Here is a 14,359-nt window from a genome sequence, read left to right on the forward strand (position 1 = left end):
CAGGCTTAAAAATAACACATTTACAAAATGAAATAGACATTGTAGTGGTGGAAGGGGAAGTAGGATGGCTTGTTCAACTATGAACTAAGATGAAGCTCTCTCAGGAGGGATGGACCAGTGCGCGAGATGTCTCAGACTAAGGCGTAATAATGAAATAAATGCACAGGAAGTCTCAACCCTTTTTTATCAACTGGCTATTGCAATGTACTCCTATGCAACCTTATGCAAATTATCAAACTGTTTTAAATATTGTAAATAAAAATTTACAGGGATATACTGAAGTAGAGAAGTAACTTTAGGAAGGAAATTCATTTTGAGTATGATAGTTTGTAGAGCTGTGAACCTACATTGGTCTCACGGTTCAGTTCGGTTACAATTATCATGCAATCGATTAGGTTCAATTCGATATCTCTGTGCATTGACGATGCTTTCCATACACAGTTTTATATTTTCTTCATAGCAGCAATTCCTGTATTAAAATGTATGAATAAATTTATATACTATTTGTAATACAATCTTGTCATTTAATATAAACAGTCAGATATATAAACTGTAGCTTTAAACAACACGAGCATTTATAGCAATTAATTTAAACAAATATAAATATCCTGCTCGCTTTCTGATCCTTGTCTAGTTCTCTTACACCCCTTTGATTGGTCACACCCGCGATTGGCTCTTGCGCGCTGTGCTCTTTACAGATGAGCAACACTGATAAGTGGCAGGCGGCAGCGGCGATCACCGCTGATCCATCATAAATACGGTGGAGAAAACTCTGCAGGCATGTGCTTGTGTCTGAATCCAGAAGTATCACTATAAAACAGCCGAGAGGAGAGAAAAAGTCACGCCAGCAGGTCAAATGGGCCACAGAGAGATAGAGAGAGAAAGAAAGAAATGGATTTTGTCAATTTTTTTCTAGTTTTATTTTGTCTGATTTTGTCAACTTTTGTTTTTTTCTGATTTTATCTAGTTTTTTGTCTGATTTTGTCCACTTTTCTCTAGTCTTGCTTTGTCTTATTTTGTCTACTTTTCTCTTGTTTTGTTTTATCTAATTTAGTCTAATTTTGTTTTGTCTGATTTTGTCTATTTTTGTCTGATTTTGTGTATTTTTGTCTAGGTTTGTTTTGTCCGATTTTGTCAACTTTTGTCTGATTTAGTCTAGTTTTGTTTAGTCTTCTTTTGTCTAGTTTTGTTTTGTGTGATTTCATCTACTTTTGTTTTGTCTGATTTGTCAAATTTTTTCTAGTTTTGTTTTTTCTGATTTTATCTAGTTTTTTGTCTGATTTAGTCTATGTTGTTTTGTCCGATTTTGTCTATGTTTGTCTAGTTTTGTTTTGTATATTTTTGTCCAGTTTTGTTTTGTCTGATTTTGTCAAATTTTGTTTAGTTTTGTTTTGTATGTTTTTGTCTAGTTTTCTGGTCTGATTTTGTCTACTTTGTTTTGTTTGATTTTGTCTACTTTTGTGTAGTTTTGTCTAGTTTTGTCTAGTTTTGTCTAATTTTCTTTCAACTGATTTTGTCTACATTTGTTTAGTTTTGTCTTGTTTTGTTTGGTCTGGTTTTGTCTACTTTTGTGTTTTTCGTCTAGTTTTGTTTTGTCTGATTTTGTCTACTTTTGTTTGATTTTGTCTAATTCTATTTTGTTTGATTTGTCTACTTTTGTCTACTTTTGACTACTTTTGTTTAGTTTTGTCTAGTTTTGTTTTGTCTTGTCTATTTTTGTCTACTTTTGTCTAGTTTTATTTAGTTTGATTTGTCTACTTTTGTTGAGTTTTGTCTAGTTTTGTTTTGTCTGATTTTGTCTACTTTTGTTTGGTTTTGTCTAATTTTGTCTAGTTTTGTATATTTTTTTCTAGTTTTGTCTCATTTTGTTTAGTTTTGTTTTGTATATGTTTGTTTAGTTTTGTTTTGTATATGTTTGTTCAGTTTTGTCTAGATTTGTTTAGTTTTGTCTAGTTTTGTCCGATTTTGTCTGCTTTTGTCTAGTTTTGTCTAATATTGTTTTGTCTGATTTTGTCGGATGTTGTCTGATTTTGTCTACTTTGTCTAGTTTTGTTTTGTCTAGTTTTGTTTGTCTTATTTTGTCTACTTTTGTCTAGTTTTGTTTTGTCAGATTTTGTCTACTTTGGTTTTGTCTGATTTTGTCTAGATGTGTTTTGTCTGATTTTGTCTACTTTTGTCTAGTTTTGTTTAGTTTTGTCTCGTTTTGTTTAGTTTTGTCTGATTTTGTCTAGTTTTGTTTAGTTTTGTCAAGTTTTATTTTGTCTAGGTTTGTTTAGTTATGTCTAGATTTGTTTAGTATTGTCCGATTTTGTCTAGTTTTGTTTAGTTTTATCTAATTTCTTTTGTCTGATTTTGTCTAATTTTGTCTAGTTTTGTCTGATTTTGTCTACTTTTGTCTAGTTTTGTTTTGTCTAGTTTTGTTTGTCTGATTTTGTCTACTTTTGTCTAGTTTTGTTTTGTCAGATTTTGTCTACTTTGTTTTTTTCTGATTTTGTCTAGATGCATTTTGTCTGATTTTGTCTACTTTTGTCTAGTTTTGTCCGATTTTGTTTTGTCTAGGTTTGTTTAGTTTTGTCTAGATTTGTTCAATTTTGTCCGAATTTGTCTAGTTTTGTTTAGTTTTATCTAATTTGGTTTTGTCTGATTTTGTCTAGATGCATTTTGTCTGATTTTGTCTACTTTTGTCTGCTTTTATTTGTCAGATTTTGTCTAGTTTTGTTTTGTCTGATTAGGTCTACTTTTGTCTAGTTTTGTTTTGTCTCATTTTGTCTAGATGTGTTTTGTCTCATTTTGTCTAGATGCGTTTTGTCTACTTTTGTCTAGTTTTGTTTAGTTTTGTCCGATTTTGTCTAGTTTTGTCTAATTTTGTTTTGTCAGATTTTGTCTACTTTTGTCTGATTTTGTCTAGTTTAGTTTTGTCTAGTTTAGTTTTGTCTAGGTTTTAGTTTTGTCTAGATTTGTTTAGTTTTGTCCGATTTTGTCTACTTTTGTCTAGTTTTGTTTAGTTTTGTCCGATTTTGTTTTGTCTAGGTTTGTTTAGTTTTGTCTAGATTTGTTCAGTTTTGTCCGAATTTGTCTAGTTTTGTTTAGTTTTATCTAATTTGGTTTTGTCTGATTTTGTCTAGATGCATTTGTCTGATTTTGTCTAGATGCGTTTTGTCTATTTTTGTTTAGTTTTGTCCGATTTTGTCTAGTTTTGTCTAATTTTGTCTAATTTCGTTTTGTCTGATTTTGTCTACTTTTGTCTGATTTTGTCTACTTTTGTCTAGTTTTGTTTTGTCTAGTTTTGCTTTGTCAGATTTTGTCTACTTTGTTTTGTCAGATTTAGTCGTTTTGTCTCATTTTGTTTAGTTTTGTCTCATTTTGTCTATTTTTGTTTAGTTTTGTATATGTTTGTTCAGTTTTGTCTAGATTTGTTTAGTTTTGTCTAGTTTTGTCCGATTTTGTCTGCTTTTGTCTAGTTTTGTTTAGTTTTGTCTAATATCGTTTTGTCTGATTTTGTCGGCTTCTGTCTAATTTTGTCAGATTTTGTCTACTTTGTCTAGTTTTGTTTTGTCTAGTTTTGTTTGTCTGATTTTGTCTACTTTTGTCTAGTTTTGTTTTGTCAGATTTTGTCTACTTTGGTTTTGTCTGATTTTGTCTAGATGTGTTTTGTCTGATTTTGTCTACTTTTGTCTATTTTTGTTTTGTCTGATTTTATCCACCTTTGTCTAGTTTTGTCTCGTTTTGTTTAGTTTTGTCTGATTTTGTCTAGTTTTGTCAAGTTTTGTTTTTTCTAGGTTTGTTTAGTTATGTCTAGATTTGTTTAGTATTGTCCGATTTTGTCTAGTTTTGTTTAGTTTTATCTAATTTCTTTTTGTCTGATTTTGTCTACTTTTGTCTAGTTTTGTCTGATTTTGTCTACTTTTGTCTAGTTTTGTTTTGTCTAGTTTTGTTTGTCTGATTTTGTCTACTTTTGTCTAGTTTTGTTTTGTCAGATTTTGTCTACTTTGGTTTTGTCTGATTTTGTCTAGATGCATTTTGTCTGATTTTGTCTAGTTTTGTTTTGTCTGATTTGGTCTACTTTTGTCTAGTTTTGTTTTGTCAGATTTTGTGTACTTTTGTTTTGTCTCATTTTGTCTAGATGCGTTTTGTCTCATTTTGTCTACTTTTGTTTAGTTTTGTCTCGTTTTGTTTAGTTTTGTCTGATTTTGTCTATTTTTGTTTATTTTGGTCTAGTTTTGTTTTGTCTAGGTTTGTTTAGTTTTGTCTAGATTTGTTTAGTTTTGTCTAGTTTTATCCGATTTTGTCTACTTTTGTCTAGTTTTGTCTAATTTCGTTTTGTCTGATTTTGTCTATTTTCGTTTAATTTTGTTTGTCTAGGTTTGTTTAGTTTTGTCTGATTTTGTTTACTTTTGTCTAGTTTTGTTTAGTTTTGTCTAAATTCGTTTTGTCTGATTTTGTCTACTTTTGTCTAGTTTTGTCTGATTTTGTCTACCTTTGTTTAGTTTTGTTTTGTCTAGGTTTGTTTAGTTTTGTCTAGATTTGTTTAGTTTTGTCTAGTTTTGTCCGATTTTGTCTGCTTTTGTCTAGTTTTGTTTAGTTTTGTCTGATTTTGTCTACTTTTGTCTAGTTTTGTTTTGTCAGATTTTGTCTACTTTGGTTTTGTCTGATTTTGTCTAGATGTGTTTTGTCTGATTTTGTCTACTTTTGTCTATTTTTGTTTTGTCTGATTTTATCCACCTTTGTCTAGTTTTGTCTCGTTTTGTTTAGTTTTGTCTGATTTTGTCTAGTTTTGTCAAGTTTTGTTTTGTCTAGATTTGTTTAGTATTGTCCGATTTTGTCTAGTTTTGTTTAGTTTTATCTAATTTCTTTTTGTCTGATTTTGTCTACTTTTGTCTAGTTTTGTCTGATTTTGTCTACTTTTGTCTAGTTTTGTTTTGTCTAGTTTTGTTTGTCTGATTTTGTCTACTTTTGTCTAGTTTTGTTTTGTCAGATTTTGTCTACTTTTGTTTTGTCTGATTTGGTCTACTTTTGTCTAGTTTTGTTTTGTCAGATTTTGTGTACTTTTGTTTTGTCTCATTTTGTCTAGATGCGTTTTGTCTCATTTTGTCTACTTTTGTTTAGTTTTGTCTCGTTTTGTTTAGTTTTGTCTGATTTTGTCTATTTTTGTTTATTTTGGTCTAGTTTTGTTTTGTCTAGGTTTGTTTAGTTTTGTCTAGATTTGTTTAGTTTTGTCTAGTTTTATCCGATTTTGTCTACTTTTGTCTAGTTTTGTCTAATTTCGTTTTGTCTGATTTTGTCTATTTTTGTTCAATTTTGTTTGTCTAGGTTTGTTTAGTTTTGTCTGATTTTGTTTACTTTTGTCTAGTTTTGTTTAGTTTTGTCTAAATTCGTTTTGTCTGATTTTGTCTACTTTTGTCTAGTTTTGTCTGATTTTGTCTACCTTTGTTTAGTTTAGTTTTGTCTAGGTTTGTTTAGTTTTGTCTAGATTTGTTTAGTTTTGTCTAGTTTTGTCCGATTTTGTCTGCTTTTGTCTAGTTTTGTTTAGTTTTGTCTAATTTTGTTTTGTCTGATTTGTCTACTTTTGTCTAGTTTTGTTTAGTTTTGTCTAATATCGTTTTGTCTGATTTTGTCTGCTTTTGTCTATTTTGTCTAGTTTTGTTTTGTCTAGTTTTGTTTGTCTGATTTTGTCTACTTTTGTCTAGTTTTGTTTTGTCAGATTTTGTCTACTTTGGTTTTGTCTTATTTTGTCTAGATGTGTTTTGTCTAATTTTGTCTACTTTTGTCTAGTTTTGTTTTGTCTGATTTTATCTACCTTTGTCTAGTTTTGTTTAGTTTTGTCTCGTTTTGTTTAGTTTTGTCTGATTTTGTCTAGTTTTGTTTAGTTTTGTCTAGTTTTGTTTTGTCTAGGTTTGTTTAGTTATGTCTAGATTTGTTTAGTTTTGTCCAATTTTGTCTAGTTTTGTTTAGTTTTATCTAATTTCTTTTTGTCTGATTTTGTCTACTTTTGTCCAGTTTTGTCTGATTTTGTCTACTTTTGTCTAGTTTTGTTTTGTCAGATTTTGTCTACTTTGGTTTTGTCTGATTTTGTCTAGATGCATTTTGTCTGATTTTGTCTACTTTTGTTTTGTCAGATTTTGTCTACTTTTGTCTTGACTGATTTTGTCTACTTTTGTCTATTTTTGTTTTGTCTGTTTTTATCAACTTTTGTTTGATTTAGTCTACTTTTGTTTTGTCTGATTTTGTCTACTTTTGTCTTTTTTTGTTTTGTCTCATTTTGTCTACTTTTGTCTGATTTTGTGTAATTTCGTTTTGTCTGATTTTGTCTACTTTTGTCAGGTTTTGTCTACATTTGTTTTGTCTGATTTTGTCTTCTTTTGTCTAGTTTTGCTTTGTCTGATTTTGTCTACTTTTGTTTAGTTTTGTCTTATTTTGTTTAGTTTTGTCTGATTTTGTCCACTTTTGTCTAGTTTTGTTTTGTCAGATTTTGTCTACTTTTGTTTTGTTTGATTTTATCTAGATGCGTTTTGTCTGATTTTGTCTACTTTTGTCTAGTTTTGTTTTGTCTGATTTTGTCTATTTTTGTCTAGTTTTGTTTTGTCTGATTTTGTCTACTTTTGTCTAGTCTGATTTTGTCTAGTTTTGTCTGATTTTGTCTATTTTTGTTTAGCTTTGTCTAGGTTTGTTAAGTTGTGTCTAGATTTGTTTAGTTTTGTCTAGTTTTGTCCATTTTTTTCTAGTTTTGTTTAATTTCGTTTTGTCTGATTTTGTCTACTTTTGTCTGATTTTGTCTTCTTTTGTCTAGTTTTGTTTTGTCTAGTTTTGTTTTTTCTGATTGTTTTGTCTAGGTTTGTGTGATTTGTTTTGTCTAGGTTTGTTTAGTTTTGTCTAGATTTGTTTAGTTTTGTGTTGTTTTTTCCTGTTTTGTCTAGTTTTGTTTAGTTTGGTCTAATTTAGTTTTGTCTACTTTTGTCTGATTTTGTCTACTTTTGTTTTGTCAGATTTTGTCTACGTTTGTTTAGTTTTGTTTTGTCTGATTTTGTCTCCTTTGTTTTGTCTGATTTTGTCTATGTTTGTTTAGTTTTGTTGTCTTATTTTGTCTCCTTTGTTTTGTCTGATTTAGTCTACGTTTGTTTAGTTTTGTTGTCCTATTTTGTCTCCTTTGTTTTGTCTGATTTTGTCTACTTTTGTCTTGTCCGATTTGGTTTACTTTTGTCTGATTCTGTCTATGTTTGTCTAGCTTTTTTGTCTGATTTTGTCTAGTTTTGTGTAGTTTTGTTTTGTCCAATTTTGTATAGTTTTGCCTAGTTAAGTTTTGCCTGAATTTGTCTACTTCTGTTAATTTTGTTAAGTTTTGTCTAGTTTTGTTTTATCTGATTTTGTCTATTCTGTATAAAATTATATCCTTTATTTGTTATCACAGCATATTTTTTTATCAAGTCAACTAGATTCACCAAAGTTGTTGAGATAACAGTGGATTGTTAGTTTAGGTTGATTAAAATAATAGCATGGTGGTAACACACTGATTTAAAGGGCACCTATGGTGAAAAATCTACTTTTCAAGCTGTTTGCACAGACATGTGTGTAGATATAGTGTATAGACAGTCATATTGGGGTGATATAAACACACCCAGTCCTTTTTTCTTTTTCAAATTTAACATCATAAAAATGGTGGACCAATTGAAAAAAAAAATGTTTTAAAATGTTTTAAAACAGTGCACGTGTGTAATGAATTACAGTGATTCACTTCAGATTCACTTCATCAGCACAGCCGCGGGTCAGAACAATTATAAAAGAAGACACTTCAATCCCGGTTTGTGGACGATAAATCAGGTTTAATTTGTACATTAACATAACAGATATCCATACAGCAGTAAGGATTAATCTGTATCCTGTCACATATGCGTGCAAACAGAGTGCGAAAATAAACACGCGCTGTCTCTGTCTCCCTCTCTCTCTCTGTGTTTGTTTGTGTGGGTATCTGCGCTATGTGTGTGTGTGTGTGTGTGTGTGAGAAAAAGAGCAGGTAGAGTGTGTGACGGCTAGGAGACAGGAGACTCGTGTCAATCTCCCTAGTTCTTCTGAGGAGCTTAATGTGTGTGTGTGTGTGTGTGTGTGAGTGTGAGAAAAAGAGCATGTAGAGTGTGTGACGGCTAGGAGACTCGTGTCGATCTCCCCAGTTCTTCTGAGGAGGGTTGTGTGTGTGTGTGAAAAGCCTTACACTATGAAGCGTATATGCACTGTGACCACTTCTATAATGACCGCTGCTGGGCATTTCACTCTGTCTCGTGCTGAAGCCTGTCACTGTCGACCAATCGCAGCAGGCTGTCATCGGTCCAATTAGCGCAGATTAGCTTCGCGCTGAGGAGGGGTTTGGGAACAAATGAATCGCTGAACGATTCATATGGGAGTCGGTGGGATAATTAGGTAAAAATAAACGCAGATTATAAGACCATCAAAGTGTTTTTTGACCTTGCATGCATATTAGATTGTTGTTGGAGACCCTTACAACCAAAGTATGACCCTATTTCATGTATAATATGGGCTCTTTAAAAAGAACTGGGCTACACACAATTCCTTGTGGAGTGCCATTTTCTATTGAATATGTGCCTGATGTCCTGTTCCCTATTCTAACTTCTATAGTTCTTCCCATTAAAGAATCTTTAATCCAACTGAACATTTTACCACCTACACCCATATTATTCAGTTTAATTAACAATCCCTCTTTCCATAGCATATCATACGCCTTCTCTATGTTGAAAAAGGTTGCCAAGACTGATTCTCTATTTACTTGTGCCTTTCTAATTTCATTTTCTAAACTTACTACTGGATCCATTGTTGTTCTTCCATTGCAGAACCCACTCTGATAAGGTGTAATTATTCCCCTGCTTTCTAAATAATACATTAACCTTTTGGCTATCATTCTCTTCATAAGTTTACATACGTTAGATGTTAAGGCTATAGGTCTATAACTTGTGATTTTTGATTTATCTTTGCCAGGTTTTCCTTTGGGGACTATTACTGAGTGTTTCAATACACTGGGTAACTGTCCTTGTTCCCAAATTTTATTATAAAGATCAATTATTAAGGTTTCTGCTACATCAGAGAGTTCTTCAATCATTTTGTAGCTTATTCCATCTTTCCCTGGTGATGTGTTTTTAACTCCTATCAGGGCTCTCTTTTATTCAAACAGTGTGAAATTTGCTACTAATGGGCTCTCCTCTACATCTTATTTCGCCAAAGCTTCTTTATTTTCTTCAATTATCCTATTTCTATTATTTAGCTCCTCATGTGAGAGATTCTGTGAACTATGTTTCTTTACAAAACCTTTTGCAAGCATATCAGCTTTGTCTTCATTAGTAATTGCTTCAATTCCGTTATTTCTTAATATCGGTAGAGAAAATTCCATTCTTACACCTCCCATCTTTCTAATCATTCCCCAGATCTCCTTAATGTGTATTTCTGTCCCAATATTGCTGCAATAATCTCTCCAGTATTTCCTTTTGGCTTCTTTAATGTTTCTCTTGGTTTTTGCCTGTGCTCTTTTATGTTCCATTAAATTGTCAAAAGTATGATTTAACTTTACAACTTTGAAGATTTTGTTTCTATTTTTAACTGCACTTCTGCACTCATCTGTCCACCATGGTACCATGTTCTTTCTCCTAGCCCCTGATGTTTTACCTATTACTTCTGCTGACTCATGTATTATGCTTGTAATCATATTGTTTAATTCCTCAACATTGTTACTTGTGTTCAGCATGGCCTAAATTAGTTTACAGCTTGCTTTAAAACTGAACAGTTCCCAATTAGCTTTTCTCGTTTTCCATCTTATAGCCCAATTATCTTCTAAAATGACATTTTGATTTCTTCATTTTGTCCAAATTGGATAATGATCACTGTCCATTGTATTACTGCTTACTTCCCATACACACGTTCCTGCCAGTTGCTGTAAAACAAAAGTAAGATCAATTGCTGATTCCCTACCATGAGTAACATCATATCTTGTGGCTCTTCCATCATTTAAACACACTAATTGTTTATCATCCATTATCTCCTCTATGATACCCCTGTTGCTATCTGTTTTTGTACTTCCCCACAATGAGCTATGAGCATTGAAATCCCCACATACTATTAGTTTAGTTTTCTACCTCACAAATTTCCTCCAGCACTTCACTGGCTCCTGAAAAAGTTATAAAGAGACTGAACATTCTTATATTAAGCAATGTGTTAACTTATTCATTAGGTAAAATCAATTCAAAGTTAAATACTCATTCAAATAATCAAATAATTATATAAAAATAATGAGAAACAAGATGATGAGGAAAGGATAAACGTTGATTCATGCTGAGATGGATAGGAAGGTATAAATCAGAATCCTCCACGCTCTACAAAAGTTGGCTTACACGCCCAAACAGGGACTTGAACCTTGGATCGTCAGATGGGAAGTCTGACGCTCTACCGACTGAGTTATCTGGGGTCATTGGGGCATTAGCTTAGATTAGCTTGTGACCTGTCAAAGATGCAGCGTGCACTAAAAAGTGGGCTGTACAAAATAGGTGGCAAGAGGGGGGCGTGATGCCAATGTCACCGTAAGGAATCCTGCCGTGACTTGGATTCAATGCAGGATTGCTGCGGCCACAATGCAGAGTACTAACCACAATACGATCATGGCGAGTTACCGGACAGTCGTTGTGGCCCCTGTGCGGCATGTTCCTCCCTCTGATTTGCCCCTTTCGGTTCAGTGAGCGCACGCTGTTGTTTTTCTCCTCCTACCAGCACGACGCTTTTCCCAAGTCACGCTGGAATTGCAAACATTTGATGACTGTTGGAAGTTTAAGAAGGAAGAGGACGAGCACGTGGTCTGCAGGACTCGAACCAGCGCGAGAAGACCCCAGTGAATTTCTAATGCACCACCTTAACCACTTGGCCGCAACTACAAGACTGCCTGTGCTCTCCATGTCCTCATGCCTAGTACACGTGTTGTGCATCCAGATGAAACTTTCAGCAAGCGATAGCTCACTGGCAAAGCTGAGGCTCCACAAGAAGAGCCTTACACGCCCAAGCAGGGACTTGAACCCCGGACCGTCAGATTAAAAGTCTGATACTCTACCGACTGAGCTACCATGGCAGCGCCTCGCACGTAGGCAAGGTTTAGGGTTGTGGTCGGCGCAGACCTGTACAGTACACAAAAGTTTACCGTGAGGTGGGGTTTAGACTTGTGGTTGGTGTAGATGCTGCTAAAACACAACAGGTTACTGTGAGGTTGGGTTTATGGTTGTTGTAGGTGTAGACGTCAGTAAAACACAGTAGTTTGGACTCCATGTCATGTGGGAGACATTAAAAAGATCAATGACAACTGCAGAAGGTCTTTCTGTTGTTGTGGCAATAAATGGAGACTTAACCATTGAAATGATTCCTTCCATGCCTTAGAAGCGTGACTTGATCAATGCTTACCTACACAGCATGCTGGCATCAAAGGACCCGCTGCTCATATCGAATCCCTAGTCTTCCACACTTTAGGAAACGTAAACATTCAGGACGTGCCATTAGCACAGCCTGCACTAAAAGGAGGCTGGAGATTACGGATGGCATCACAGAGTGCAACGTCAATGCCACCTTGAAAAGCATGCAGTGACCCGGATTCGAACCGGGGTTGCTGCGGCCACAACGCAGAGTACTAACCACTATACGATCACGGCGAGCTACGGGACAGCCGCTGGAGCCTCGCTCTCTGTCATACGTCTTTGAAAATGGAGGGCCCCCAGGGCAGTCAGTTTGCGCGCGCTGCGATTTTATTTTTGTTGCTTTTGCCTACCAGCACATCCCTTTTCCCCAGAAACACTGGGGTTGCAAACAATCAAGGAAAGTCGCAAACTAAATCCTGCGCGCAGCCTGGACATAGTCGGCAGGATTCGAACCTGCGCGGGGAGACCTCAATGGATTTCTAATCCATCGCCTTAACCACTCGGCCACGACTACGAAGCTTGACCATTCCATTGTGCTCTTGCCTGGCGCATTGGTCGTGCTGCCCGATGACATGTAGAGCAAGCAAGAGCTCACCAGCAATAGATGTCTTTTGTAGGGATGGTATGCAGTTTAACCCAAAGAATGATCAGTCTGTCAGACGAAGAAGAGCCGGAGTCAGAGATTTATATAAATAAATAAAGGTTACTGAAGATAGTTTGCAGTTACATCAGCAGAAGCCAGCTTCAACACTCGCCATGACTTCCTAGGCCGCTCTGCTTACAATCACAAATCAATAACAATTTTACTCTCACATAAGGTCATTAACTGCGTCATGCATATAGGTGTTCTAACCTGATTGGATAAAACACAGATAGACTAGGAAAATGTCCACGTGGGGTGCGTGCGTACAATTCTGAACAGTATCTCAAGCATAAACGTCAGACATCCACTAGACTGTTCAGAGCTGACTCCAGACCTATGAAACGGATCCACAATCAAATAGAACACACACACTTAAAGAATAATCTGTTTCTTATCCGAGGCTGAGTGTAGTCTCAGCCGTCTTTATCAAAACTGGTTAAAAACTGGTATAATCTACATTCAGGCAGTTATATCCTTACTACACAAAGTCTATCTTGAATAAAAAGTAGAATCACCTTAAAAGAATTAACCGTAAAAACAGCAAGATCCCTTAAGACATTTTAGATAGTATTAACTCTTAGAAATAACAACGGAGACAGTTGCTTCCGGTCCTCAGCCCTCAGCTCCACTCAAGGCCTCCGTGACCTCTGACTTAGTTTGGTGGCTCCTGAAAAAGTTATAAAGAGACAGGCAAACGCACTGAACGTTCTTATATTAAGCAATGTGTTAACTTATTCATTAGTTAAAATCAATTCAAAGTTATTTACTCATTCAGATAATCAAATAATTATATAAAAATAATGAGAAACAAGATGATGAGGAAAGGTTGATTCATGCTGAGATGGATAGGAAGGTAGAAATTCGAATCCTCCACGCTCTACAAAAGTTGGCTTACACGCCCAAACAGGGACTTGAACCCAGGAACGTCAGATGAAAAGTCTGATGATCTACCGTCTAAGTTATCCCGGATCACTGGGGCATTAGCTTAGATTTAAGAGTAGCAGCGTGCACTGAAAAGTGGGCTGTACAAAACAGGTGGCAAGAGGGGGGCGTGATGCCAATGTCACCGTAAGGAATCCTGCCATGACCCTGATTCGAAGCGGGATTGCTGCGGCTACAATGCAGAGTACTGACCACAATCCGATCACGGCGAGTTACCGGACAGCCATCGTGGCCCCTGTGCGACAGGTTCCTCCCTCTGATTTGCCCCTTTCGGTTCAGTGAGCGCACGCTGTTGTTTTTCTCCTCCTACCAGCACGACGCTTTTCCCAAGTAACGCTGGAATTGCAAACATTTGATGACTGTTGCAAGTTTAAAAAGGAAGAGGACGAGCACGTGGTCTGCAGGACTCGAACCAGCGCGAGAAAACCCCAACAGATTTCTAATGCATCACCTTAACCACTCGGCCGCAACTACAAGACTGCCTGTGCTCTCCATGTCCTCATGCCTAGTACACGTGTTGTGCATCCAGATGAAACTTTCAGCAAGCGATAGCTCACTGGCAAAAACTGTGGCTCCACAAGAAGAGCCTTACACGCCCAAGCAGGGACTTGAACCCTGGACCCTCAGATTAAAAGTCTGATGCTCTACCGACTGAGCTACCCGGGCTCCATGGCTATACATCGCAAGTAGGCAAGGTTTAGGGTTACCGTGAGGTGGGGTTTGGACTTGTGGTTGGTTTAGATGTTGCTAAAACACAACAGGTTACTGTGAGGTTGGTTTTATGGTTGCTGTAGGTGTACGAAGCACGAAAAGGGTGCAAGTACGTTACCTTCCACGTAAACACCGGGCTATCTTAAACGAATGACCAGGATGGAATTTATTTTTTTTATTATTTGTATATGTATGTTTCTGCAATTATGTTCGGTAAGATGACTTTCAATTTTGCCATGACATGCTTCGAAGCACGAAGATTGTGTGAGTAAGATAACTCCCACGAAAGCACCAGGCTCTCTTAAATGAACGACGAGGATGGGATTCGAACCCATGCATCCAGAGAACAATAGATTAGCAGTCCATCGCCTCAACCACTCGGCCAACTCATCATGCATTTAGCCACTTTTCAGATGGGGGCTGGACTATGGCACGTAAGTATGTATTTGCAGCTATTTTCGGTACAGACGACATAACATTTTGCAGGAACATCCTTCAATTTTACTTGTCCCACCTATTGCCTAGACAGTGATCTACACCTACGTGCAAATGGCTTTTGCTTGGAAGCCAGCTATGCTCACCACTATACCACCAACGCTTGCAGACGTCTCTTGCC

General features: G+C 35.7%; 1 protein-coding gene and 1 non-coding gene across 2 annotated transcripts in view; both read right to left on the reverse strand.

Moving 5' to 3' along the window:
- Positions 1 to 14,359, reverse strand: part of LOC130221901 (zinc finger protein 721-like) — a 364,016-nt gene that overhangs the window by 33,947 nt on the left and 315,710 nt on the right. The window lies entirely within an intron of this gene.
- On the reverse strand, positions 13,626 to 13,698 carry trnak-uuu (transfer RNA lysine (anticodon UUU)). Its single transcript has one exon. It is a non-coding gene; the product is annotated as a tRNA-Lys (tRNA).

Source organism: Danio aesculapii, chromosome 4, assembly GCF_903798145.1.
Source record: "Danio aesculapii chromosome 4, fDanAes4.1, whole genome shotgun sequence".
NCBI classification, from domain to species: domain Eukaryota; kingdom Metazoa; phylum Chordata; class Actinopteri; order Cypriniformes; family Danionidae; genus Danio; species Danio aesculapii.